At 38.4% G+C, this 27,578-nt stretch overlaps 2 pseudogenes; both read left to right on the forward strand.

The window, feature by feature from the left end:
- The first annotated feature begins 8,246 nt into the window (after positions 1-8,246).
- On the forward strand, positions 8,247-8,358 carry LOC116270922 (annotated as a pseudogene).
- A 9,584-nt stretch (positions 8,359-17,942) lies between these two features.
- Positions 17,943-19,002, forward strand: LOC110740548 (annotated as a pseudogene).
- The last annotated feature ends 8,576 nt before the right edge of the window (positions 19,003-27,578 follow it).

A 27,578-nucleotide genomic window follows, 5' to 3' on the forward strand; every position in this document is an offset into this window, starting at 1 on the left:
ATATTTGATTTTATTTATCATCCTTTTCTTTTAAAAAATACTTTGATATTTTCTTTTTAAATTGGTCTATATTTTGCTATTGATTTGTTTTTATCTCTTGCATTTTTTATTCATATGCAAGTCAGAAGCCCATTTCTAGTCTATCAATGTTTATATTTAAACATATAGAGAATATAATTATATCACTTTTCTCCATCAATATCGAGAATAAAACTGGACTTGTACCTGTGAAAGATAAGAAATGCAACCTGCCTTTACTTCTATCTTCTTCCACACCTTGAATCCTAGTGTAAGAATGCCTAAAAATTCAAATCAATACAATTATTCGTGATTTTATATTATTTATCTTTACTTTTAGAATCATTTATTTACATTTTCACTTGCTACATTTTTATGCTACATTAACAATTATTATTTAGACTTACCTAATTCTGAGTTTATATTATGTACCATCTTTTCTCAGTAAGTCATCTTCCTTATTTCTATGTTCTTCATTTTGATTCATTGCTCAGCTGACTCAAGCCCTTTGAGTAATTGTTTTTAGGAAAGGTACATGGAGGCTATGCTTCGAGTTGCTGCATGTTGGAGTGTCTGTCTATTGCTCCCAAGTGTGAAAAGTACTTTTCCTGGATATGGATTTATTGAGTCATAGTTATTTCCCTGCAAACTCTGCACATAACTGCTTGAAACTGTATTTACATAGCACACTTTTTTAAACCAAAAAAGTCTCAACTGTATATTTATTTGATATAGTTTCAGTGGACACTGAAACAGATTAAGGGGCTAAAGCCACCCAAGCCACTCCTTCATGCCTTCGTAATCTGTCAGGCTTGGTTCTGTATGGTGACATTGTCAAGTGAGTTCAGATTTATATTTCCTTGATACCCAGAGATCCAGTAGACTGTGTGGGATCAGAGGGTCTTGTAGTAAGAGAATGGCAACTTGAGGAGAGAATTCACCTCTTTTGGCCAATTGATTCTCCATCTACGTCAGCCTTAATTCTCCAAGCCTGGGCGGAGGTGGTGGGTCCAGGGGAAAATTAGAAGGATTGGGGATTTACCTTATCTCAGGTTAACCTAACATCATTCAGCAAAGGCCGATTTTTTTTTTTAACTTTTATTTTAGATTTGGAGGTACATGAGAGGTTTGTTACATAGGTAAACATATGTCAGGGAGGTTTTTTTTTTCACATATTATTTCATCATCCAGGTATTAAGCTCAGTACCCAAATAGTTACCTTCTCTGCTCCTCTCTCTCCTCCTACCCTCCCCACTTAAGCAGACCTCAGTGTCTATTTCTTTCTTTGTGTTCATAAGTCCTTATGATTTAGCTACCACTGATAGGTGACGACATTCAGTATTTGGTTTTCTGTTTCTGCACTAGTTTGCTAAGGATAATAGCCTCCAGCTCCATCCATGTTTCCACAAAAGACATGATCTCATTCTTTTATTATGGCTGCATAGTATTCCATGGTATATATGTACCACATTTTCTTTATCCAGTCTGTCATTGATGGTTACCTAGGTTGATTCCATGTTTTTGCTATTGTAAATAGTGCTGCAGTGAACATTCATATGCATGTATCTTTATAGTAGAATGATTTATATTCCTCTGGGTATATGCTCAGTAATTGGATTGCTCAGTCAAATAGTAGTTCTGCTTTTAGCTCTTCAAGGTATTGCCATACTGCTTTTTATGATGGTTGAACTAATTTACACTCCCACCAACAATGTATAAGTGTTCCCTTTTCTCTGCAACCTTGCCAGCATCTGTTATTTTCTGACTCTTTAGTAACAGGCATTCTGACTAGTGTGAAATGGTCTCTCATTGTGGTTTCGATGTGCATTTCTCTAATCTGTGATGTTGAGCTTTTCTTCATATGCTTGTTGGCCACATGTATGTCTTCTTTTGAGAAATGTCTGTTCATGTCAAAGGCCAATTTTGGCAGTGCCCCAGTTCTGCTCAGTATCTGCCCTCTTTGTTCTCCAGTCTTAGGCACAGGCTGTGAGCATTGTCTTAGGATTCATGGCTCTCGGGGTGGAACTTAAGTTTTGTGTTGGAGGCTTCAGTATGACAGAAACTTTCTGAAGACTTCTCCTACTGAAGCCTCCTGTGTTGGAGGCTTCTCCTTCTAAAGAGCCTCCAACACACGAGGCTTCAGTAGGACAAAACAATTGTTCCTCATCAGCTACCTTGTCTCCAGCCACAAGGTAAAATGAGGCATTATTGGAGGCTCCATCAAACAGGTTCTCCTTCCTTTGATTAATGGAAGGAGCCCAGTCTTTCGGGTGCTTCTCCTTTGAAGTATATCTTACTAAAATGTCTTACCTCTGAAGTTCATTTGCAACCTCAAATGTGTGTCTGTTTACTAGATGTCTAGTTTGAAGAGATGACAAGAGTATCATTTACTCCCTATGCTCATTCCTGAAATACCTTATTTTATTGTGGTGGAAACTGAGATCTGGCCAAAGTTTGATGACTTGCCCAGGCTGGCACTAAAATACAGTTCTCTTCTACCACCCTTTTCTGTCTTCATGCTATACTACCTGAGTAGATGACCACAAGTTTAAGTTTAGTATTGCCATAAAGTTGGGGTTGGGGCTTTGCATGCAATGGAAATGTTACTAAACATCCAAAGTTTACTGTCTTATTCGCATATATTCTGGATAGCAAAGTAAAATACTCATGGAACAGCAAGAATAAAATTTTAGCTATTAGTAAAAAGCATTTTGTTATACAACTTCTGAATAATTTTCTTTTAAAATTGTATTTATAAAGGCCTTTGTTTTTTGATTAAATTTACCATATATGTTAGAAGAAATCTGATTAATTTTATTTTTACTTCTTTTTGCAGCAGCAAGATTAAGAAAATTGTGCATTCAATTGTATCATCCTTTGCATTTGGGTATGTGGGACATAGAAAACACCATGTGTTAAATATATTTGAGACTTGGCTTGGCATGGTGGCTCACGCCTGTAATCCCAGCACTCTGGGAGGCTGAGGCGGGCAGATCACCTGAAGTCAGGAGTTCAAGACCAGCCTGGCTAACATGGTGAAACCCCATCTCTACTAAAAATACAATAATTAACTGAGCATAATGGCGGGTGCCTGTAATCCCAGCTACTCAGGAGGCTGAGGCAGAAGAATCGCTTGAACCTAGAAGGCACAGGTTGCAGTGAGCTGAAATTGCACCATTGCACTGCAGGCTGGGCAACAGAGCAATACTCCATCTTAAAAAGAAAAGATATATATATATAACTTAATACTTCAATGAGAAAGACTGAAATAAAAAAACAAAAAAGCATTTCCACCTTCCATCAGTTGCTAAGTAGCCGTGTGCCCCTTCTAATGTAATCTAATTTATCATGGAATTCTGGTTTAAGCTGGACATTAAGACTTGCAAATAAATGGCTTTTGCCTAAGATTAATAGTAACATATTAATATTGTTTTTCTTCCATCTGCAAAAGTAACATTAATGAAAATTAAATGTTAAAATTCTATAAGTTAAGTGTTTTATTAAGTACCGTATACATCTAGACTTACTCTTTAATTCTGGAAATAATTTACTTAGACTCTTCTCTACATAAGAGTGAGATTTCTTTTTTTTTTTTTTTTTTTTTTGAGACGGAGTCTCGCTCTGTCGCCCAGGCTGGAGTGCAGTGGCGCGATCTCGGCTCACTGCAAGCTCCGCCTCCCAGGTTCACGCTCATGATCCACCCGCCTCGGCCTCCCAAAGTGCTGGGATTACAGGCTTGAGCCACCGCGCCCAGCCAAGAGTGAGATTTCATACTATGATATAGATTTATGCAATATAACTGTTTCCTTTTGAATTAATACTATTTTAATTTGAGCTGCAAGTTTTTAAAAAAAGTACTTCGAAGACGAATTCATCTTCATGGATTAGGCAAATAGTCTCATCAATTTATGGAGAATGTATTTAGAATATGTAACAGCAAGTGGCAGGAGGTACTTTAGAGTTCAAGGCTCACGTGCCCATCACTATGCTAGAAGCACCCATTAATATGGAATCATGTACTTGTTGAAAATGTCACTGATGAAAAATCTTGGTCTTTTATGAGCCTATGTGACTCATGCTTTCATTTGGTTTTTATTAATAAATTCTTTAGAATTATCCAGATTGAGGGTTTATTTTTTATGAGAAATTGGTATAAATTTCTTATAAAATTCTCAAATTTTAAGAAGAGTTTACAAACAGACACAGGTGATTTTAATTCAGTTTTACTTTTCTCTCTTGAGGTGTTGGTCTGATGTTTCTACTATAAAAGGGCATGATAATATCTTGTGAAGTGGTTTGGTGAGAATTTTGTTTATTAAGAACTGTTTCTATTGGGTGAAAACAGTGACTTTCTGAGATTCTAAGGCATTACAGTTTTTCCTGACACTGGGCGGCTTAATACTAAATAATAACATTTTGGTACCTGATCAGTGGCCTAAATACAGTATAGCTATAGAGACAAAAGCCCCTTTATCTTTGTATTTATTTATTTATTTATTTATTTTAGAATATTTGGAGTTTTCCTGGTCTTACTGCATGTCACTCTCCTCCTTGCCGACCTAATTTTCAATGATAGCAAACTTTATATTCCTTTGGTGTATTGTTCTATTTCTCTAGCTATTGCCTTATTTTTTCTCATGGATGTTCTTCTTCGAGTATTTGTCGAAGGGTAAGTTTGATTATTTTTATAATGTATTATGCTATTTTGTACTTTTATAAGAAGCACTGTGGGAGGCTGAGGTGGGAGGACCCCAAGGTCAGGAGTTCAAGACAATCCTGACCAACATGGTGAAACCGCATCTCTACTAAAAATGGAAAAATTAGCTGGGTGTGGTGGTGGGTGCCTGTAATCCCAGCTGCTTGGGAGGCTGAGGCAGGAAAATCGTTTGAGCCTGGGAGGCAGAAGTTGCATTGAGCTGAGATCACACCATTGCACTCTAGCCTGGGTGACAGGGCAAGACTCCATCTCAAAAAACCAACCAACCAAACAAACAAACAAAAAACAAAAAAGAAGCATTTTAAAATAATTAACAGGAGCATTCACCACAAACTGACTTAAGAGCCTTTGGGCCTTATAAGAACATTGGCGGTAGTCTGGCAGTACCCACCATGGCCTGTGTTTGAGGTGGCCATGGATTGATGCTCCTCTGCCTTTGGAGAGGGGTGGAAAGAGTGGGAGGGACTGCATCTTGTGGTTTGAGTGACAGCTCAGCCATAGCACAATAAAACACTAGGTAGACTTTTAAAGTTTTTGATCTAGGCCCTGATTCCCAGGCAGCACCTTTGGATCCACCCAGAGGCTGGGAGAACTTGCCATCCTGAAGGGAAGGACACAGGCCTGGCTGTTTTTACCATGTGATGATTGTAGAGCCCCAGGGCCTTCAGGAAACTTATGCAATAGCTAAGGAGTGGCTACAGCAGGTCTTGGGCAAGACCCAGTGCTGTGCTGGCCTCAGGTCTGACCTAGTGAAGTCACAGTAGTGGTGGCCACAGGGGTGCTCGTGTCACTCAACCCCAAGCTTTAGGTGCCTCAGAACAGAGAGAGAGAGAGACTCTGTTTGTTTGGGAGAAAGTAAGGGAAGAGAACAAGAGTCTCTTTTTGGTAACACAGAGAATTGTCCTGGATCTTGTCCAAGACCATTAAGGCAGTACCACTGTGAGTCTGCAAGAACCACAGAGTTTAGGAGGCTTGGGGTGTCCCCTAAAGCAGATACAGCTTAGATCACAATATCCAAGTTCTTTCAAATATCCGGAAAGCCTTCCCAAAAAAGATGGGTACAAACAAGCTCTGACAGTGAAAACTACAATATACAGTGAAAACTACAATAAATACCTAACTCTTCAATGCCCAGACACCAAAGAACATCTGCTCACATCAACATTATCCAGGAAAACATGACCACACCAAATGAACTAAATAAGACACCAGGGTCCAATCCTGTAGAAACAGAGATATGTGACCTTTTAGACAAAGAAATCAAAATGGCTGTGTTGAGGAAACTCAAAGAAATTCAAGACAACACAGAGAAGGAATTCATAATTCTATTTAGATAAGTTTAACAAAGAGATTGAAATAATTTAAAAGAATCAAGCAGAAATTCTGGAGCTAAAAAATGTAATTGGCACACCAAGGAATGCATTAGAGCCTTTTAATAGCAGAATTGATCAAGCAGAAGACAGAATTAATGAGCTTGAAGACAGGCTATTTCAAAATACATAGAGCAGACAAAGGAAAGAATAAAAAACAATGACACATGCCTACAGGATCAAGAAAATAGCCTCAAAAGGACAAATCAAAGTGGTATTGGCCTTAAAGAGATGGGAAGTGTAGAAAGTTTATTCAAAGGGATAGTAACAGAACTTCCCAAACCCACAGAAAGATACAAATACCCAAGTACCAGGAAGTTATAAAACACCAAGCAGATGTAACTGGAAGACGACCTCAAGGAATTTAATAATCACAGTCCCAAAGATCAAGGATAAAGAAAGGATCTTAAAAGCAGCAAGAGAAAAGAAACCAATAATATACAATGGAGCTACAATATATCTGGCAGCAGACTCTTCAGTAGAAACATTTCAGGCCAGGAGAGAGTGGCATGACATATTGAAAGCGCTGAAGGAAAAAAACATTTACCCTGAAACAGTGTATCCGGTGAAAATATCTTTCAAAGTGAAGGAGAAATAAAGACTTTTCCACACAAACAAAAGCTGAGGGATTTCATCAACACCAGACCTGTACTAGAAGAAATGCTAAAGGGAGTACTTCAGTCAGAAAGACAAGGACATTAATAAGCAGTAAGTAACAACCTTAAGATATAAAACTCACTGGTAATAGTAGGTACACAGAAAAATGCAAAATGTTAGAACACTGTAACTATGATATATAAACTACTCTTATTCTAAGTAGAGAGACTAAACTATGAGCCAATCAAAAATATTAACTACTTGAATTGCCATGTTGGTGCTTTAGTCATATATATGTGTCAAATGATGAATATAACTTTATTGTTTGAAAACATCCCATGAATGTTATATTTTTCTCTTAGTCTACTCTAGAAAATACATTTTAAATAATTAATGAAAGTAGAATTCTTAATGTGGATGAGTCAATAGTTTGCGTTCTTTAAATATTCCTAGCTCTTCTTGCAGGGGGGAATGAACTTTTTTTTTTTTGAGACGGAGTCTCGCTCTGTCGCCCAGGCTAGAGTGCAGTGGCCGGATCTCAGCTCACTGCAAGCTCCGCCTCCTGGGTTCACGCCATTCTCCGGCCTCAGCCTCCCGAGTAGCTGGGACTACAGGCGCCCGCCACCTCGCCCGGCTACTTTTTTGTATTTCTTAGTAGAGATGGGGTTTCACCGTGTTAGCCAGGATGGTCTCGATCTCCTGACCTCGTGATCCACCCGTCTCGGCCTCCCAAAGTGCTGGGATTACAGGCTTGAGCCACCGCGCCCGGCCCTTTTTTTTTTTTATATTACAGGAGACAGCAGTATTTTTCTGACTTATTTAACATTTTAGATACTGCCATTATTGTGACTCCTCTGCTGATTGATGTCATTTACATTTTTTTTGACATTAAGTTTCTTAGGAATATTCCCAGGTATGAAATGTAAGACTTACCTCTCTTAAAGTTTTAAAGTTTTTCATTAATTTTACATTTTCTGTGGCTTTTATTCTATATAATCTTTTTTTTTGAGACACAGTCTCGCTCTGTCGCCCAGGCTGGAGTGCAGTGGCCAGATCTCAGCTCACTGCAAGCTCCGCCTCCCGGGTTTACACCATTCTCCTGCCTCAGCCTCCCCAGTAGCTGGGACTACAGGCGCCCGCCACCTCGCCTGGCTAGTTTTTTGTATTTTTTGGTGGAGAAGGGATTTCACCATGTTAGCCAGGATGGTCTGGATCTTCTGACCTCGTGATCTGCCTGTCTCGGCTTCCCAAAGTGCTGGGATTACAGGCTTGAGCCACCGCGCCCAGCCTTCTATATAATCTTTTAAACTTCAAATGTTCTCATTCTATACCAAATACATTGCTTTAAAATGAAATGTTTAGGTAAATTCACACATACTTTGAAACTAAAAGATTGTGACATTTGGGGACCAGTGAAGAGCATCCACACTAAGTACCATTAATTGAATGAAGAAGATGGAGTACCCAAAGAAGGACTTTCTTACTCTTGTACTAACTTTAACTTCTCTACATTTTGAAGTTCTCATCAAATTCCCATTTGTATCATTTTTTTTTGGCCTTTTGGCTAAGATCAAGTATAATATTTTTATCAGTTTAATATCTGCTATGTAAAAAAATTTTATATTAAAAACAATTCCCCTCTGTGCTTCAACTACAAATCCCTTACACATAATGTTCTGTCTGGATTTTTCCTACAGCCAAGAGGGAATCTATTTGAGCATATGCAAAGTTTGAGTGACTTCAATCATGAGTTTCTAAAAAATAGCAAACAGAACAGAAACTAGGAGATGACACGTGTGGCAACAGAATGGTAGAGTTTTGCAGTATAGTTGTGGTAGACACAAAGAAAGCTTAGGCAAAGTTAGAACTGTTAGGGATTAGGAAACTAAAGAGTGTATGAGGACCTGGTGACTTTTTTTTTCTTTTTTTATTGTGACAATGAGGAAAATGAAAGAGCAAATGTATACTGGGATGTAGATGGTGGCTTCCTAAGCTTGTTCATGGGTCAAATAGCTGATTTCTTTTTGTATCCTAGCTTCCCTGGACTACAGCTCAGGCCCCAGCTAAGCATGTTAAGTGATAGGCTTTTGGAGTTATTTGAAAATAACCTTAGCCAATGTGGTCCTCTGACTAGAAACCTCAGCATCACTTGAGAGCTTGCTAGAAATATAAGAAGAAAAATACTTTAGGCCCCACCTTGTACCCACTGAATCAGTATCTCTGGGACCCAGCGATCTGCAGCTTAACAAGCTTTTCCAGATGGCTCTTATTTACGTGTGCCCAAATCAGAGAAGCACTAGTCCAGACCATCAGTTCTCTTCTTCAGTGTTTCTGATGGTAGGAGAGACACCAGCTAGCACACTTTGGAAGTATCTCAATCTGTTGCCTGCCTGATGTGCATTAGCAGCTGTAGTGAACCTCTGTTACTCATGGGAATAACAAAGATGAACAAGAATAATCAATTTGTTTTGATGTGGAAAAATTGAAAATGCTAGTCTTAAATCCCAAAATTAAGTGTAACAAATACAAAAGAGTATGTTGTATCACACTATTTCTCTAGACCAGAATTTCTCAACCTCAGCATTACTGACATTTTGGGCCAGATCATTGTCATGAGAGGGTGGTGAGCAGTTACATTAATTGCAGGCTGTTTAGCAAAATTCCTGGCCTCTATCCACTAGATGTAAGTAACACACACACACACACACACACACACACACACACACATATCAGTTGGGAAAACCGAAATGCCTCCAGACATTGCCAAATATATCCAAAAGGTGATGGTGGGAAGGGAGGAAAATTGCCTCTGGTTAACAACTGCTGCTCTGGACGAGTTTATATTGATAAAATTCTGTTTCTGAGCAAAATGGATCTTTCAAGTTGTTGTTAGATGGACACACATTTGGTTGAGCTTCTACAACTTGTTATTCTGATAAAATTTTTCATCTGATTCATCAAAAGACAACGAAAGCTGATGGGCATCCGCGCTACCTGACTTCAAACTATACTACAAAGTACAGTGTAACAAAACAGCATGGTACTGGTACCAAAACAGAGATATAGACCAATGGAACAAGAACAGAGTCCTCGAAATAATACCACACATCTACAGCCATCTGATCTTTGACAAACCTGAGAAAAACAAGAAATGGGGAAAAGGATTCCCTATTTAATAAATAGTGCTGGAAAATTGGCTAGCCATAGTGGTAAGCTGAAACTGGATCCTTTCACCTCCTTATACGAAATTAATTCAAGATGGATTAGAGACTTAAATGTTAGACCTAATACCATAAAAATCTAAGAGAAAACCTAGGTAGTACCATTCAGGACATGGGGGCATGGGCAAAGACTTCATGTCTAAAACACCAAAAGCAGCACGACAGCAAAGCTAAAATTGACAAATGGGATCTAATTAAACTAAAGAGCTTCTGCACAGCAAAAAGAGAGAAACTACCATCAGAGTGAACAGGCAACCTACAGAATGGGAGAAAATTTTTTGCAATCCTACTCACATCTGACAAAGGGCTAATATCCAGAACCTACAAAAGAACTCAAACAAATTTACAAGAAAAAACAAACAAACCTAAATAAAAGAAATTAGACCACAGGATATGAACAGACATTTCTCAAAGGAAGACATTCAGCCAACAGACATGAAAAATGCTCATCATCACTGGCCATCAGAGAAATGCAAATCAAAACCACAATGAGATACCATCTCACACCAGTTAGAATAGGCGATCTGTTAAAAAGTCAGGAAACAACAGGTGCTGGAGAGGATGTGGAGAAATAGAACACTTTTACACTGTTGGTGGGATTATGTAAACTAGTTCAACCATTATAGGAAAACAGTATGGCGATTCCTCAGGATCTAGAACTAGATGTACCATATGATAGCCATCCATTACTGGGGATATACCCAAAAGGATTATAAATTATGCTGCTATAAAGGAACACACATACACACGTATGTTTATTGCAGCACTATTCTAATATAGCAAAGACTTGGAATCAACCCAAATGTCCATCAGTGACAGATTGGATTAAGAAAATGTAAGCACATATACACCATAAGGAATACTATGCAATACATAAAAAGGATGAGGTTTCTTAAGTCCTTTGTAGGGACATCAAGATGCAGCTGGAAACCATCATTGCCAACAAAACTATCCGCAAGAACAGAAAACCAACAAACACATGTTCTCACTCATGGGTGGGAACTGAACAATGAGATCACTTGGACTCCAGGGAAGGGAACATCACACGAGGAACTATCATGGGAGGGGGAGGGGGGAGGGATTGCATTGGGAGTTATACCTGATGTAAATGACGAGTTGATGGGTGCAGCAGACCAACATGGCACAAGTATACATATGTAACAAACCTGCACGTTATGCACATGTACCCTACAACTTAAAGTATAATAATAATAAATAAATTTAAAAAAAAAAAAGAAAAGCTGATGAGAAGGCTGGTAAGTGGCAAAACATGCTTATGATTCAGAAAAAATATTTTGTGTTTTGGGACCCATTGGCAAGGGTTGATATCTATACTGTATAATGTTTTTATTTTTATGTTGATGAATGTTTCACAAACTAATGATGATTTTAAACTCTCAGGTTTCAGAAAACAAAAGGCGATACACAAGGGATGGATTTGACCTAGACCTCACTTATGTTACAGGTTTGTGACACTTAACTGTTGATTTACTTGTATTACTTCACTTTTTCTTGTAATTGTATTTTGTTTTTTTGCCTCATGTAAGACACATTCATTCAAAATATTCTTTATTCATGAGGATATATGCCACTGTGATAGTGTGACATATTTGTGGTTTAGCCCTGGCAATGGAAGGGCTGCATGTCTTCTCATTTCAGGACTACTCGGTTGCAGCATAGGAACTTGAATGGATTTTCAGCTGACTCCGTTTGAGTTTCAATTTATTAAGCTCTAGTAGTTATTCTGAGTCTCAAGGATCCCAGAGAGACCTCTTCGCATCCTAGAACCCCAGAGAATGAGGTCAGTGCTTGGTAGATCTCAGGTTTTCTGAGTCAGAGGGCTGCAAAGCACCTTGGGAGTTCCCACCATCACTGGTGCCCAGAACTCTTGGATTTTCTCTGGTATTTAAGATAAGAAATAAATTCTAAGAACAGGGAGAGCTTCATACTGAGGCCAACATAAGTACATGGCATACGGTTAGTACTAGTGGAGTCTTAAGAACGCCATGCCAGTTTAATTGTCATTATGTTGGATCATTTAATATGTTATTTGATTATCCTGAGTATTAGCTCTTTTCTGTTAACCTCAATCTTAAAAGTTTTTTTTTCTGTGAAAATGGAGTGTGATCATGAATAAATTATTTTTTGTATGTTATAGGAAATCTATAATAATGTTTGTAATAGTGATGGTTATGGTTTTCAGAACGTATTATCGCTATGTCATTGCCATCTTCTGGAAGGCAGTCTTTCTATAGAAATCTAATTGAGGAAAGGGCCTTTATCTGACAAATACTCATTTCTGTGAATGTAGACTGTGTAGTCATGAGTTTATTATTGACCCAGATACGGCAGTATTCTTTTAAAAATGTACTCTTTCAAGTAAAAAAAAAAAATCATAATGGATTAATACCAGTTACAATTGTGCCAGTGGTTACAAACCACCCCAAAACTTACTGGCTTATAACAGCAACTATTTATCTGGCTCATGATACTATGGTTTGTGAATTTGGCATGGGCTTAACTGTCCAATTCAGGTGGCTGCAGAAAGGATTTCCTGTCTCAACTAAGCTCATTCATGTATCTGTGGGCAGCTACTGGGTCATCTGAGGACTGACTAGTCTAAAATGACTTGGCTACCCTTAACTGACAGAGCCACTACATGCTACATGCACCCCCCAAGGTCCAAGGCCCATCCCGTCTGGCACTCACTGCTGCTAATAGCTCCACCCGCTTCACCAGCAGAGCCACCATATGCTGCATGCACTTCTAAGGCACTGAGGACTGGCCTGCCTGGTGCCCACCCTGCTGGTGGCAATATGCCGCAACTAGCAAAGCCACCGCACTTAGCATGCATATGCTTAGGGCCTGAGAACTCATCTGAATGATGGCTCCCACACCAAGAAAAACCATACCACTATCTCCACAAACACTCACCATCAGACCACTGAGGCACTCACAGACACCACTGAATGCTGATTATAGCCAAAAAAATCGCATGAAGACTATATTACTGCACCCACCCAGAACCAAAGTCAAAGCACCCTACTCAATGAACACTATAGGGGACAACTATTGGAAAAAGTATTTCTTTATGAAAGCTCTCTAACATTGGAAGAGGCAACTGTTCCCGTAGATGTGCAAAAATCAATTTAGGGCCCCAAGAAACATAAAAAGCAAGGAAACATTACACCTCCAAAGAAACACAATAATTCCCCATGAACAGACCCTAAATTTTAAGAGTATATCAAATGGCTAAGAAATTCAAAATAATGATCTTAAGGAAACTCTATGAGATACAGAGAATACAGATAGACAAATCAATGAAATTAGAAAAACAATTTATGATCTTATGAGAAATTCAACAAGGATATATATATGTCATTAAAAACCAGACAGAGATTTTGGAGCTGAAGAATGTAAGGAATAAAATAAAAATACCATCAAGAGTCCAGGTGCAGTGGTTCACACCTGTTATCCCAGCACTTTGGGAGGCCAAGGCAGTGGATCACTTGAGGCCAGGAGTTCAAGACAAGCCTGATTAACATGGCAAAATCCTGTCTCTAAAAGATAAAAAAATTAGTTGGATTTGGTGGCGCATGCCTGCAATCCAAGCTACTTGGGAGGCTGAGACATGAGAATTGCTTGAACCCAGGAGGTGGAGGTTGCAGTGAGCCAAGATTGTGCCACTGCACTCCAGCCTGGGTGGCAGAGCGAGACCCTATCTCAAAAAAAAAAAAAAAAAAAAAAAAAAAGCAATCAAGAGGTTTAAAAACAGACAGGGGAGAGATATGGCCAAAATCTAGGAAGCTCAAAGGTTCTCAAATAGATTCAACCCAAAAAGTTCTTCTCTGAGGTGCATAATAGTCGAACTGTCAAAAGTAAAAAAGAGGGAATATTCGTCAGGTGTGGTGGCTCACACCTGTAATCCCAGCACTTCGGGAGGCTGAGGCAGGTAGATCACTTGAGGCCAGGAGTTCAAGATGAGCATGACCAACATGAAGAAACCCCATTTCCACTAATAATACAAAAAAATTAGCTGGGTGTGGTGGCATGAACCTGTACTTCCAGTTACTTGGGGGGCTGAACCACAAGAATTGCTTAAACCCAGGAGGTGGAGGTTGCAGTGGGCCAAGATCACACCACCGCACTACAGCCTGGGTGACAGAGCAAGACTGTATCCAAAAAAGAAAGGAAATATTAAAAACAGCAAGAAAAAAGCATCAAGTCACATATAAGGGAATCTCTATTTGATTAACAGTAGATTTCCCAGTGGAAACTTTACAGGTCAGTAGACAATGAGATGGGATGATATATTCAAAGTACTGAAGGAAAAAAATAAACAAAACTGTCAACCAAGAACACTATACCCAGCAGAGCTATCCCCTAGAAATGAGGGAGAAATAAAGTATTTCCTAGACAAGCAAAAACTGAAGGAATTCATCACCACTAAACTGGCCTTAGAAGTACTGCTTAAGGTGGTTCTACATCTGGAAGCAAGAGGATGATTACCATTGTGAAAACACACAAAAGTATAAAACTCACTGGTAGCACAGATATGCACATGAGAAAGAGAAAGGAATCAAACTTTATCACTACAGAAAATGACCAAACCACAAAGATTAAAAAAAAAAATAGGGGAAGAAAAGAACAAAGGATATACAAAACAACCAGAAAAAAATTGAACAAAATGACAGGATAAAGCCTCATCTATTAATAGTAACCTTGAATGTAATATAAACAGATCAAATTCCCAATTAAAAGATATAGAGTTGGCTGCCAAAATTAAAAAAAAAGACCCAACTGTATACTGCCTACAATAAACTAACTTTACCTGTAAAGGTTCATATAGACTGAAAGCGAAGGGATAGAAGAAATTATTTCAGCCAAACAGAAACCAAAAGCGAGTAGAGGTAGCCATACTTATCAGGTAAAACAGACTTTAAGTCAAACTGTATGAAGAGACAAAGAAGGTCATTTGATAATAAAGGGATCAACTTAGCAATAAGATATAATAATTGTAAATATATATGTACCCAACACTAGAGCATTCAGATAAACAAGGCAAATATTATTAGATCTAAAGGGAAAGATAGACTTCAATGCAGTAACAGTTGGGGCATTTAACACCCCACTCTTACCACGGGACAGATCATCCAGACAGAAAATCAACAAAGAAATTTCGGATTTAAGCTTACAGATAGGACTAAGTTCTGGTGTTCTATAGTGCTGTAGGGTGAGTACAGTTAACAATAATTTATTGTATATTTTTAAATAGAGAGGATGTTGAGTGTTCCCAACACAAACAATGATAAATATTTGAGGTGATAGATATGCTGATTATCCTGATTTTATCATTACATGTTGTATATAGGTATTGAGATATCCCTCTCTACCTTCTAAATATGAACAAGTGTTATGTGTCGATTAAAAATATTTTTAAAGAACGAAGGAAACAGATTTTTTAAATGAAAGGAAAGAAAACAACTGACTTGGCTGAATGGCCCCAGGTGGTCTCTCATTCTCCAGTAGGCTACTTCAGTCCTGTTCACATGATGGCAGAGGCAAGAGTCCCTGGAGCGGCAACAAAGCAATGCAAATCCTCTTAAGGCCCAGGCTCAAAATTATATATTACTTCTACCCTATTTTACTGGACAATGCAAATTACAGTACCAGTCTGGATTCAAGGAGTAGAAAATAAACTTGAATTCTTGATGAAAGGAATTATAAAGAATTGTGGCCTTTTTTGATAGTCTGCCATAGGGAAGAAAGATGGGGATGCTATAACCAAAATGGGTATTCTTAGGTTGAGATCCTAAATTATAGTGAGGGCATACTGGTGTAGGCTCTGTGGATGACTAAATTAATTTCAAACATATAATGCTGTTTACTGTGAAATGCCAGCTGAAAGGATCATTGTTTAATTTTACGTAATTTACAATACTTATTATACCTCAATAAAAGTATAATTATCGAGGGCCGGCATCAGTTGCTGAGAGGTGGAAGGAGTAGCTCTCTGTAGTGTGTTAGTTCAGTTCCCAACAGGACAGTAGCTCTCTGCGGTGTGTTAGCTCAGTTCCGAATAGGACAGTATCCCTCTGCGGTGCTTTAGCTCAGTTCCCAACAGGACAGCGCCTCTCTGCGGTGCGTTAGCTCAGTTCCCAACAGGACAGCGCCTCTCTGCGGTGCGTTAGCTCAGTTCCCAACAGGGCAGGGCTGCAAGTTCAGCTGCTTCCCAGAAAATGTCCTGGATCCCCCGGCCTGAGTCATCATCCCATGACTGGAGAACGTGGGCAGATTATTTTGTCAAGAAACTGGTGATAAACGAGGGACTATAGGAATTAAGAACTGGGCTGAAAAAGAAATGTTTAGAGTGATGCAAGATGGCCAATTAGAAGCAACTGCAGTCTGCAGCGCTCACAAAGAGGAATGAAAAGCGGCGAGGGAATTCAGCACCTTCAACTGAGATATCCAGGTTCTCACGTTGGAACTGACTGGATGAACAGGTCGGCCAATGGAGAACGAAGAAAAGCGGAGAGAGGGTGCGATGGCCCAGCCAGGGGCAGCATGGAGCCAGAGGAACCCCCACTCCCAGCCAAGGGAAGCAGCGAGGGATTGTGCAATCCTGCCCAGGAAACTGTTTCTCCCATGGATCTTTGCAAGCCATGGATCAGGAGATCCCCTTGTGAGCCCATGCCACCAGGGCCTTGGGTCTGCTACACAGAACTGTATGGAGTCGCGCACATCAGCTGCTCAGGCACACACAGAAACCCAGGAGTTTGACACACTCTAGCACCCGGGATCTTCAGCACAGTGGGAAATCTGTCCATATGTATCTCTGGGAAGGGGGCTGAATCCAGGGAGCCAGGCAGCGTCATTCTACAGGCCCCATTTCCATGGCACCTCACAAGTTAAGACCCACTGGCTTGGAATCCTAGCCTGCCAAAAGCAGCAGGCTGGAATCCACCTCAGATGGGTCTGAGTTCCCGGGGAGGTGGTGAGAGGCAGCCGGCATCACTGTGGTTCATAGACTCAGCCACTCCAGCCTGCCAGCTATGGAGAATACAGTCTGCACAAGGAAGAGTTCCCCACAACACAGCACAGCTGGCTTGCCAGATCGTGACCAGACTGCTTCTTTAAGCAGGACCCCAATTCATTCCTCCTCACTGGGCAGGAATCCCTGTGGGGCTTTAACCACTCCAGCAATGGTTCTATGGACAGAGCTTTGATCTCTCCCTGAAATGGAGCTCCTGGCCGGACGGGCAGCTGCCATCTCTGCAGTTTGGCCAACTCAGCCACTCCAACCTGCTGGCTTTGGAGAATACGGGTGGGCTGCAGGAGGAAGTATCCCCCACAATGCGGCACACCTGCTCTACCCCAAAGCAACCAGACTGCTTCTTTGGAGGGGTCCCTGATCCCATGCCTCCTAACTGGGTGAGAACGCGCAACAGAGGTCTCCAGCCACCTCCTGCAGGTGTGTGTGGGCTGGCTATAGGTCAGTATCCCCCTGGGCTGGAGCTTCCAAAGGAAGGAGCTGGCTGCCATCTTTGCTGTTTCGCGGCCTTCGCTGGTAATACCTCGTTCTGAGTCTATGAGGAACTTAAACTTACAAGAAAAAAACAACCCCTTTAAAAAGGATCTGAACAGGCAAAGGATCTGAACAGACACTTCCCCAAAGAGACATGCATGCAGTCAACAAAAATATGAAAAAAAAAGCTCAACATCACTGATCATTAAAGAAATGCAAACAAAACCACAATGAGATACCATCTCATGCCAGTCAGAATGGCTATATTAAAAAGCCAAAAAACAACAGATGCTGGGAAGGTTGCGGAGAAAAAAGAATGCTTTTACACTGTTGGTGGGTGTGTAAATTAGTTCAACCCATTTGGAAGACAGTGTGGCAATTCCTCAAAGACCTAGAGGCAGAAATACCATCTGACCCAGCAATCCCATTATGGAGTATATACTCAAAGGAATATAAATCATTGTCTTATAAAGATACATGCATGCACACATATGTTCATTGCAGCAGTATTCACAATAGCAAAGACATGGAATCAACCTAAATGCCAGTCAATGATAGATTGAATAAAGAAAATATGGTACATAGAGTGGGACATCTGGCTTCTGAGTGGGAACTTTTGTAGCGCCAGCGATGAAAGAGAGAATTAAATATGGGTGATGTTGAGAAAGGTAAGAAGATTTTTGTTCAGAAGTGTGCCTAGTGCCACACTGTGGAAAAGGGAGACAAGCACAAGACTGGGCCTAATCTCCATGGTCTCTTCAGGTGGAAGACAGGTCAGGCCATTGGATTCTCTTACATAGACACTGGTAAGAAGAAAGGCATCACCTGGGGAGAGGATACACTGACAGAGTATTTGGAGAATCCCAGGAAGTACATTCCTGGAACAAAAATGATCTTTGCCAGCATTAAGAAGAAGGCAGAAAGGGCAGACTTGATAGCTTATCTCAAAAAAGCTACAAGTGAGTAATAATTGGCCACTGCCTTATATTACAAAACAGAAATGTCTCATGACTTTTTATGTGTACCATAATTTAGTAGATCTCATACACCAGAATTCAGATTATGAATGACTGTCAGAATATTTTGTTGGGCAGTCCTGATTTAAAACTAAGACTGGCTTGTGGTTAAATGAGTAAGTCTGGTTCTTGAATATTAATAGTGATTCCAATTCAGTAAATGCTATCACTGCTTATCCCTTCTAAAGATATGATTAGACTTTGTTAATAATGTTCAACTTTTCACAAAGATGGTGAGTACCATCTTAAAACTTATTGGAGATTGGTTTTATATTTATATTGCTTTATATTTAGATTTATATGACTGGTTATGTGAATATATTTAAATACTGGGGAAATTTCTTCACTGTCTCAGAACCAAGCAAGATTCACCTGTATTTTGTGTTTATTTGCCTTTTACAGGCAAGGGTTGAGGATAAGGTAGCAATGTCTACTTTGTATTTTTGGCCTTAACTATGCCAGTCTAATTAGAATGCCCTGTATTTAAGATGATTCCTTTTACTGATTCAAAGGCATTTTGTGTGGTTTCTGTGTAATATCAAATAAAGAGTATTTAACACTTATAAAACAACAACAAAAAGAAAATGTGGTACATAAACACCCATAGAAAACTGTGCAGCCATAAAAAGGAACAAGATTGCATCCTTTGCAGGGACATGAATGGAGCTGGAAGTTGTTATCCTCAGCAAACTAACACAGGAACAGAAAACCAAACACCGCATGTTCTCACTTATATGTGGGAGCTGACAATGAGAACACATGGGCACACGGTGGGGAATAACACACACTGGGGCCTGTCGGGAGGGAGGGGATGGAGGAAGGAGAGCATCAGGAAGAACAGCTAATGGATGCTGGGCTTAATGCCTAGGGATGGGATGATCTGTGCAGTAAACCACCATGGCACACATTTACCTATGTAAAAAACTTGCACATCCTGTGCACGTACCCCTGAATCTAAAATAAAAGTTGAAGTAAAAAAGATATATAAAATTATCTGTATATACATATGCCTGATGTAAGTATACATTATACATGCATGCATATATAACCACATTTTTATTGAGGTATAACACATATAGTAGGTTGCACTAATCAAGTGTTTATCTTGATATTATACGTAAGTACATGTACATGTAACTAACACCTCTATCAATATTTTGGTCTATGACTGACCTCCAATTAATTGTTGTAAAGATATAAAGTATCAAGGTTCATGTTTTTCACATAGCTATCAATTCCTCCTGTACCATTTATTGTAAAAAGCATAATTTCCCCCAATGAATTGCAGAGGTGTGTTTATTGCAAATAACATGCACATATATGTATAGGTCTGTTTCTGGGCTTTTCGTCCTTTCATTATGACTGTCTGTACTTAAGTCCAGATCACAGTTTTAATTATTATGGCTTTGTAGTGACTCTTGAAAACTTGTGTATAAGTCCTCCAACTGTATACTTCTTTGTTTAAAAACTATCTTGGCTTTCCTAGATTTTTTGAATTTCCATATAAATTTTAGAATCATCTTGGCAATTTACATACACACATCTCCACTCAACGCCCCCTCCATCCCCCACTCCCCACCCCCCACACACCCTGTTAGTATTTTGACTTGGGCATTGACTACATAGCTTAATTTGGAGAGAACTGACATCTAAAAATACTGAGATTTCCAACTCATGAACATAATACATCTCTCTACTGACATCTTCTTTGATTTCTTTTAGCAGTGTTTGTAGTGTACAGGTTTTACACATCTTTTGTTAGTTTTATTTCTACGTAGTCGATAAGTTTTTATGCTATTTTAAATGATATTTGAAGATCTTCATTTTCTAAATATTTGCTATTGGTATATAGGAACGTAACTAATTTTTGCATATTGACTATTGTTTATTTGTTTGTCTTAAGACAGGGCCTTGCTCTGTCACCACAGGTGCCACCAGTGCAGTGGCACCTGGGCTCAAGCAATTCTCCCACCTCAGTCTCCCACATAGCTGGGACTATAAGCAGGCATCACCACACTTGGCTAATGTTTTTTAGTTAATTTTTGTACAGAAGGAGTCTCTCTGGTCTCATTGACCCAGGCTGGTCTTGAGCTCCTGGATTCAAAGAGTCCTTCCACCTCAGCCTCCCAAAGTGCTGGGATTACAGGTGTGAGCCACCACACCTGGCCTTGTATGTTGACTTTACATCTAGCATCCTTCATAAATTCACACATTCATTTTAATAATGAATGTGTAGATTCCCTGGGATTTTTTTAATGTATATAATCATATAAAGTTACTACTTTCTTCCCACTTTTTATACTATTTTCTTTCTTTATTGAATTATCTAGTACTTTCACTATAATATTGAATAGAAGTGGTAAGAGGAGGCAGCCTTGCCCTGTTCCTAAACTTGGGTGGAAAGAATTTCATGCTTCACTATTTGAAATGATGTTTGCTATAGGCTTTTGTAGTCATGCCTTACTAGATTAACATAGTCCATTTATTTCTAGTTTGCTAAAAGTTTTGAATCATGAATTGGTATTGAATATATCAGATATTTTTTCTGCATCTATCAAGGTAATCAAAATGTTTTTCTGTTATTCCATTAATGAGATTTTCAAATGTTAAACTAACCTTTTTTATTTTTGGAATAAATTCCTTTTGGTCTTAACGTATTATCTTTTTTATATAACACTAGATTCTGTTTGCTAATATTTTATGTAGAACTTTTCATCTGTGTTCATGAGTGATATGTAGTTTTCTTTCCTTGAAATGTCTTTGTCAGCTGGCCTACAATTACCTTAGCTTAAGTGCCTTGGGTAACTCCTATCTGCTCAACTCATCTTCATCCTCCATCCGGATGAATATGATGGATATGTTTCATGGTAATGGCAAAAGAAAAGAGCTAGAGTGGAATCTTGCCAGTGCTTTTGCAGGCCTCTCCTTTGTGGCATCCCAGTGGCCAAATCAGCTCACATAATGGAACACAAAATTAGAGTGAAAGGGTACTACGAGGTGAAATACGAGGGCTTGGATTCAGGAAAAGGTGAAGAATTGAGACCACTGCTGGAATGATTCTACCTTATTCTCAGGCAGGGAAGCATTTTTATACATGCAGATAGTTCACAAGAAATAACTAATATATAGTCAGAGACTCAAGACTTCAGCAATTGTATAAAAGTACATTTGTAAATACCTAAAAACCTTGAAGAGAAGGATCTGACCCACATCTCACCCAGGTTATGCTATTCCCAGCTAAGACATGATTCTACCACTCCCTTGGCCAATTTTGAAAATTGTTTCAAACTATTTATTGGAGGTGGAATTACTTTTTGTTGCTCCTAATGGGCACAGTCATGGAGTAACGTGACTAGGGCCCACTGGATGGGTCATGGCACTTGAGGGCAGCCATCCCCAAATTCCATCTTTATGGGTAAAACATCTCTTGATTGCTAATATTGTTTTTTAAAGCCGGTTGAGCTAATAATGGTGAGTTAATTATGGCATGTCTAAATTGAGTCAGTTTTCTTTTAGTAGTTTTGGTGGTGACTAATACAAATTTGGCAACACTTAATATTAGCTGGGGTGTTTTTAAAAGCCAAAAACTTTTAGCATGTAAATCAAAACAAAGACATGACTATTTCCTTCTGGGGTGATCTCTAGACTCTTGGTTTCTATCAGTTATTAAACTGTTATCTCCTTGGGGCATTGACAAAGTACTAATAAGTCATTGATTCCTTTACCACTTTTAACCAGAGTATCCAAAAAGGAGGTAATCACGTGTTTTTAATAAATTCCACAAATCATAAACCACCCAAAAAGCAAATCTACCATCCATATTAATATTTAGTCTTTCAACTTTGCCAGAGTGCAGCCCCACATCTAAGCTACTAGTTCAGCTACTGGGCAGGCTGGGAATCAGGCCATGGAGCACTTCAGTGATTGCATGTTCAATGATAACAGCATATCCTGCACTGGGAGTGTCTCTGTCATATTTGAGAACCATCTACAAAGTGTATTAAATCAATTTTGACTAAAAGGTCAAATCCAGGCATACTTAACTCCTGAGAGGATGCTAAACAGTCATGTGATTCCCCTTTATTCTTAAAAGGGAATAAAGTTGCAGGGTTACATTTTGAACAGCAGTGAATATGCAAAGCAGACATTACAGTTTCATAAGTGGTAAATTGACTAGTGGGGAAATGTCAGATGCTGCTTTGAAGTAGCAGACACTTTAGAGATGCAGGACCCATAGAGTTAGTGGAGAGACAAGCACTATGGTGGAAGCATCAACACGTTTGGCCACTGCTACCACCTCATGCAAGTACAGAAGTATACCTTTGCCTCCAAATCAAGGAATGTACTAAGATAGGCAGAGAGAAGAGTTTGGTAGATTTAGGAAAACCCGGAGGTGGAGTTTGTTGCAAGAAGGCTTGGGATTACAGGTGTGAGCCACCACACCTGGCGTTGTGGAGTAGATAGCATTTTCTACTTTTGCATCACAAGGAAGAGTTTCAGAAATTATAAACTTAGTGAGCCCATGCAAAGGCTGAGCTATTGAGAAAAATCAGATATGCAATTACCTACATTCCTACAATCTTCTTAACCATCTTTTAATTTCTATTCTTGGTAGAATTGAATCGCTTTATTCTGGCTGAAAACAGAAACTGTCCATCTGGTGACAGATTGTGACCAGAAAAATGTAGATTCTTAGCAGAGTTGAAATTTTTTCTAGATTCTTTATGTCCTTTTTCACCTAATTTGGATAAGAGGTATTTAGAGTCTTCAGTAAACTACTTAGATCAGAAAACACAGCAGTAAATCATCTAAATATTGAGTTGATATATATATATATGATTATAAAAATTATATATTATATGATTACAAAAATTATATGTATGTAATTTTTTAGACATTGAGAGAACTAGAAAGTGGATTCGGAAAAATCCCTAAAGCTTAACCATCCAGGTATATTTGTTTTCCCATGAAAAAGCAAATATTGACTGTTTTTCTATATATGTATACTAAGGAAGGCTACACACAAATTACCACTGTGAGATACTTGTTGAGAGAATGAAGGACAGGGGCTGGCGTGGTGGCTCACACCTGTAATCCCAGCACTTTGGGAGGCTGAGGAGGGTGGATCACTTGAGGTTAGGAGTTTAAAACTAGCCTGGCTAACATGGTGAAACCCCATCTCTACTAAAAATACAAAAAATTAGCCAGATGTGGTGGCAGGCGCCTGTAATCCCAGCTACTCAGGAGGCTGAGGCAGGAGAATTGCTTGAACCTGGGAGGCAGAGGTTGCAGTGAGCTGATATCGCACCATTATACTCCAGCCTGGGCAACAAGAGTGAAACTCCATCTCAAAATAAAATAAAATAAAATAAAATAAAGTGAAACGAAGGACAGGACTGTATTCTAATGGTTGCATGATATTTCATTAGTTCTGTGATTAACCTCTAATGTTGGACATTTAAGTGTCACTATAATCAATAATACAGTAACAGACATCTTTGCACATAAGGCTTTTTCCATATAGATTGCTAGGAGTGACATTACCTAGCTAAGAGTATGAATATTTTTAGGGTTCTTAATATATATTGCCAAATCCAAGAGCAATTGTATTCTTGTATCAACAATAAATCAAAGTTTTAAATTTCATGCCTTATTTTGCCAACATTGGATTTCTCATTAAAAGGGAAAGGGTTAATTTCATGGGTGCAAATGGCATGTCATTGTTTTGACTTCTTTATTGGTGACACTGAATATTTATGTAGGTTGTTAATCAGTTAGATTTTCTCTTTTATGGATTGTTTATGTCCTTGGCGCATTTATCTATAAGGTGAGTGAGTAATATTTAAGTTGTTGTTAATGAATTATTAATTTATCATACTAGGCAGAGTCCTCATTCAGTCCATTTTTCTGAAAAATCGCTTCCCCTGTTATTCATTATAGCATTTTTAAGCTGAAATTTCAGATTTTTATGAAGTCAAACCTAAGCCTATTGATCTTCCATTGATTCAACACTTTCAGTTCTTCCTCATCCAAAGAATTGATTAAAATTTGCTTAAATATCTCATAGACATTTGTAGTTTTTATATGTGATTTCTAAACCCATATGAATTTTATGTAAGAAATTCCATGAATTCTGAAGTATATAAAACTGTTTATCCTTGCCTCCCCCACTATGTAGATTCAGAGTGTTCATCTTTTTGACTTATTATTTCTTCCTAACAGAGATAGCTAGTTGAATAAATGGATGATTTTGATACCTTAATTTTATTTTTCTCAATATTAAGCCAGTAAACATTGCTCTGAGGGTAACATACTAATCAGTTTTAAGATTTTGTGTCATTTTTGTTGTTGCACAGAGATATATACTTATGTGTGTATATGTTTCAGAAAGGTACATTTACTGAAAGTTGGATTCATATAGTGGTATTAACTGTATTTTAAATAATAACTACTATTTGTTTTTCATTTTAAAGGTTACACATATATATACATATATATATACACACACACTCATAGGTACACATATATCCTCATTTTAAAAAATAAGAGAACAGATGAGCCAAAACAGTCTCCATATTGTTACCAGTTATTTAAAATTTGATATGTTTATATTTTTCTATCATGCATACACACAATAACACTGTATGCTTTTTGCGTTTATTTGTTTACATAGTGCTTAGGTAGACTGTAATATGCAGATCACTCTCTAACGATGTATCTATCCGTAATTAAATTTAAATAAGAACTCCAATATGAATTAGATTTAAACAAGAACCACATTAACTGTGAATTAATGATTTAGAACAAATTACTTAAAGTTAGTTAACCAGCTAATTTCCTTATCTGATAGCTTAAACAGTGTGTATTTACAAGAGATTCATCTGAGTAGCCAAACACACTTTGTGGACTATTTGAAAAATCACAGTGGATTAGAACTTGAAATTTGCATACCTTGTATTCCCTAAATCTCCCCTAGAAGATGCTAGTGAGAGACAAATTAATGAAAGCAATAACCATTTTAGGTTCCCCCTAGGAAATAGCTTATGTTGGTGCCATGTAAATATGTAAGATATGTGTTTGTCTTTTTTAGGAAGTCGTGTGGTTTCTAGATAAGAAACATCCAAACCACTATTGAGTCTACAATCTATGCAGTATGTACATTACTCTATATTTTGCTACTGTAGATAGAAAACAGTTTACTGTATGTAAGAAGATGATTATGCTTTTTACCTTGCATTTAATCGTAAGTATTTGGTGGTGGCAAGGAATGAATTTAAAAATCCCCATCTTGGACTGGCCCCATTTAGTAGAAGGAGTTAGCCCAGCAGCACAAAGTTCCCTGTGAAGGAGGAGGCTTTTGGCAGGACCAGTGAGGCTGGAGTGGAAGCAAACCATTTTCGTGAAGATCTGTTCTAGCGATATTAGGTTTAGGAAAATCTTTCTGTTTTTCCTGCCAGATTGTGTTATGAGGACATAGACAATTTAACAAACGAGTCCTCTGCCCCACCAGCAGTGGGCTGTGATGAGAGCAGAGCCCTAGATGGGAAAAAAGCAAAAAACTCTGTGGAAAATAGGTTGTAACCCAGATTAATACTCTGTCTCTCTTGATCTTTTCCTCTACCTGTATACTCAATAGACAGGGGGCAATAATTTTGGTCAGCTACATTTGCCTCTTGTGTGGTTTCTAACTACCCTGCAATAATATAATGAATGGTCTGCTAGAAAGTTAAAAATTATACCTATTAAACAAAAATAAGTTGAGTTTAGGTTACATGAGATGGATAAACCACTACCATCCTTACGTTTTTGAGACCCTTGTGTTTATTTTAGAGTGGCAGGAGCAACTTGGAAAGCTCTTTTTGAAGATAGATAAGGAATTCCAATAAGATATGTTAATTTATTCATAACTTCATCGTTTATCATATTATTCCCTATAGAGATATGACATACATATTATTTATTTTAGGTGAAAGAGCTTATGATCCTAAACACTTGCATAATAGGGTCAGTAGAATCATGATTGATGATCATAATGTCCCCACTCTACAGTAAGTTTTATGCTAAGTTTACTATCAGAAGAGGGCTAATTATATTGGGCTTGATTTTTTGAAAATATTTTAACTAAAAATCTTAAACTTGAAATCAGTGAGATGGTGGTTTTCACCAAGGAAGTAAATGAGTGGATGGCTCAAGATCTTGAAAACATCGTAGCGATTAGCTGTAAAGGAGGCGAGGTAATAACATTTTCCTTTTTATTTCTCCCTTTCTAAAGACATGTAAATATAGATAAAGTACAAGAACAAGATACATATTGCTATTAATACATATTAACAATTGTTAGCATTTAAAAATATTAGCCCCAAGACTGAAAGAAGGGAAGGAGAAAGGAAAGAGGAGAGGAGGAAGGGTAGGAGACAGGGAGAGGATAAGGAAGGAAAGAAAGCAGGAAAAAAGAACTATGGAAGGTTGAGCATATTTTCCCTCGTTTTCCTAGTATTTGGATTTCTTTATTTTTGCTTTGCCAGTTTATATCTCTCAAAATAGAAACAGTCTTTAATTTTAGAATGTCAGAGTACTTTTGTTTTATTTAAGGCTGATCTTTTTAAATTTTTAAATTAACATAAAAATCGATATATTTATGATGTACAATATGATGTTTTGATGTATATAAGCATTGTGAAATGGCTAAATCAAGCTAATTAACATATTCATTGCTCCACATATTTTTGTGGTGAGAACTTTTAAAATCTACTCTCTCAGCAATTTTCAAGTATACATTATCATTAACTATGGTCACTATGTTGTACAATAAATTTCCTGAACTTATTCTTCCTGTCTAATTGAAATTTTGCATCCTTTAATCAACATCTCAGGCTGGGCACAGTGGCTCACACCTGTAATCCCAGCACTTTGGGAGGCTGAGGCAGGTGGATCACATGGTGAAGCCCTATCTCTACTAAAAATACAAAACATTAGCCGGGTGCGGTGGCATACACCTGTAATCCCAGCTACTCTGGAGGCTGAGGCAGAAGAATCGCTTGAACCCGGAAGGCAGAGGTTGCAGTGAGCCAAGATTGCACCATTGCACTCCAGCCTGGGCAACAAGAAGAAACC

This window comes from Papio anubis, chromosome 16, assembly GCF_008728515.1.
Source record: "Papio anubis isolate 15944 chromosome 16, Panubis1.0, whole genome shotgun sequence".
Lineage (NCBI taxonomy): Eukaryota > Metazoa > Chordata > Mammalia > Primates > Cercopithecidae > Papio > Papio anubis.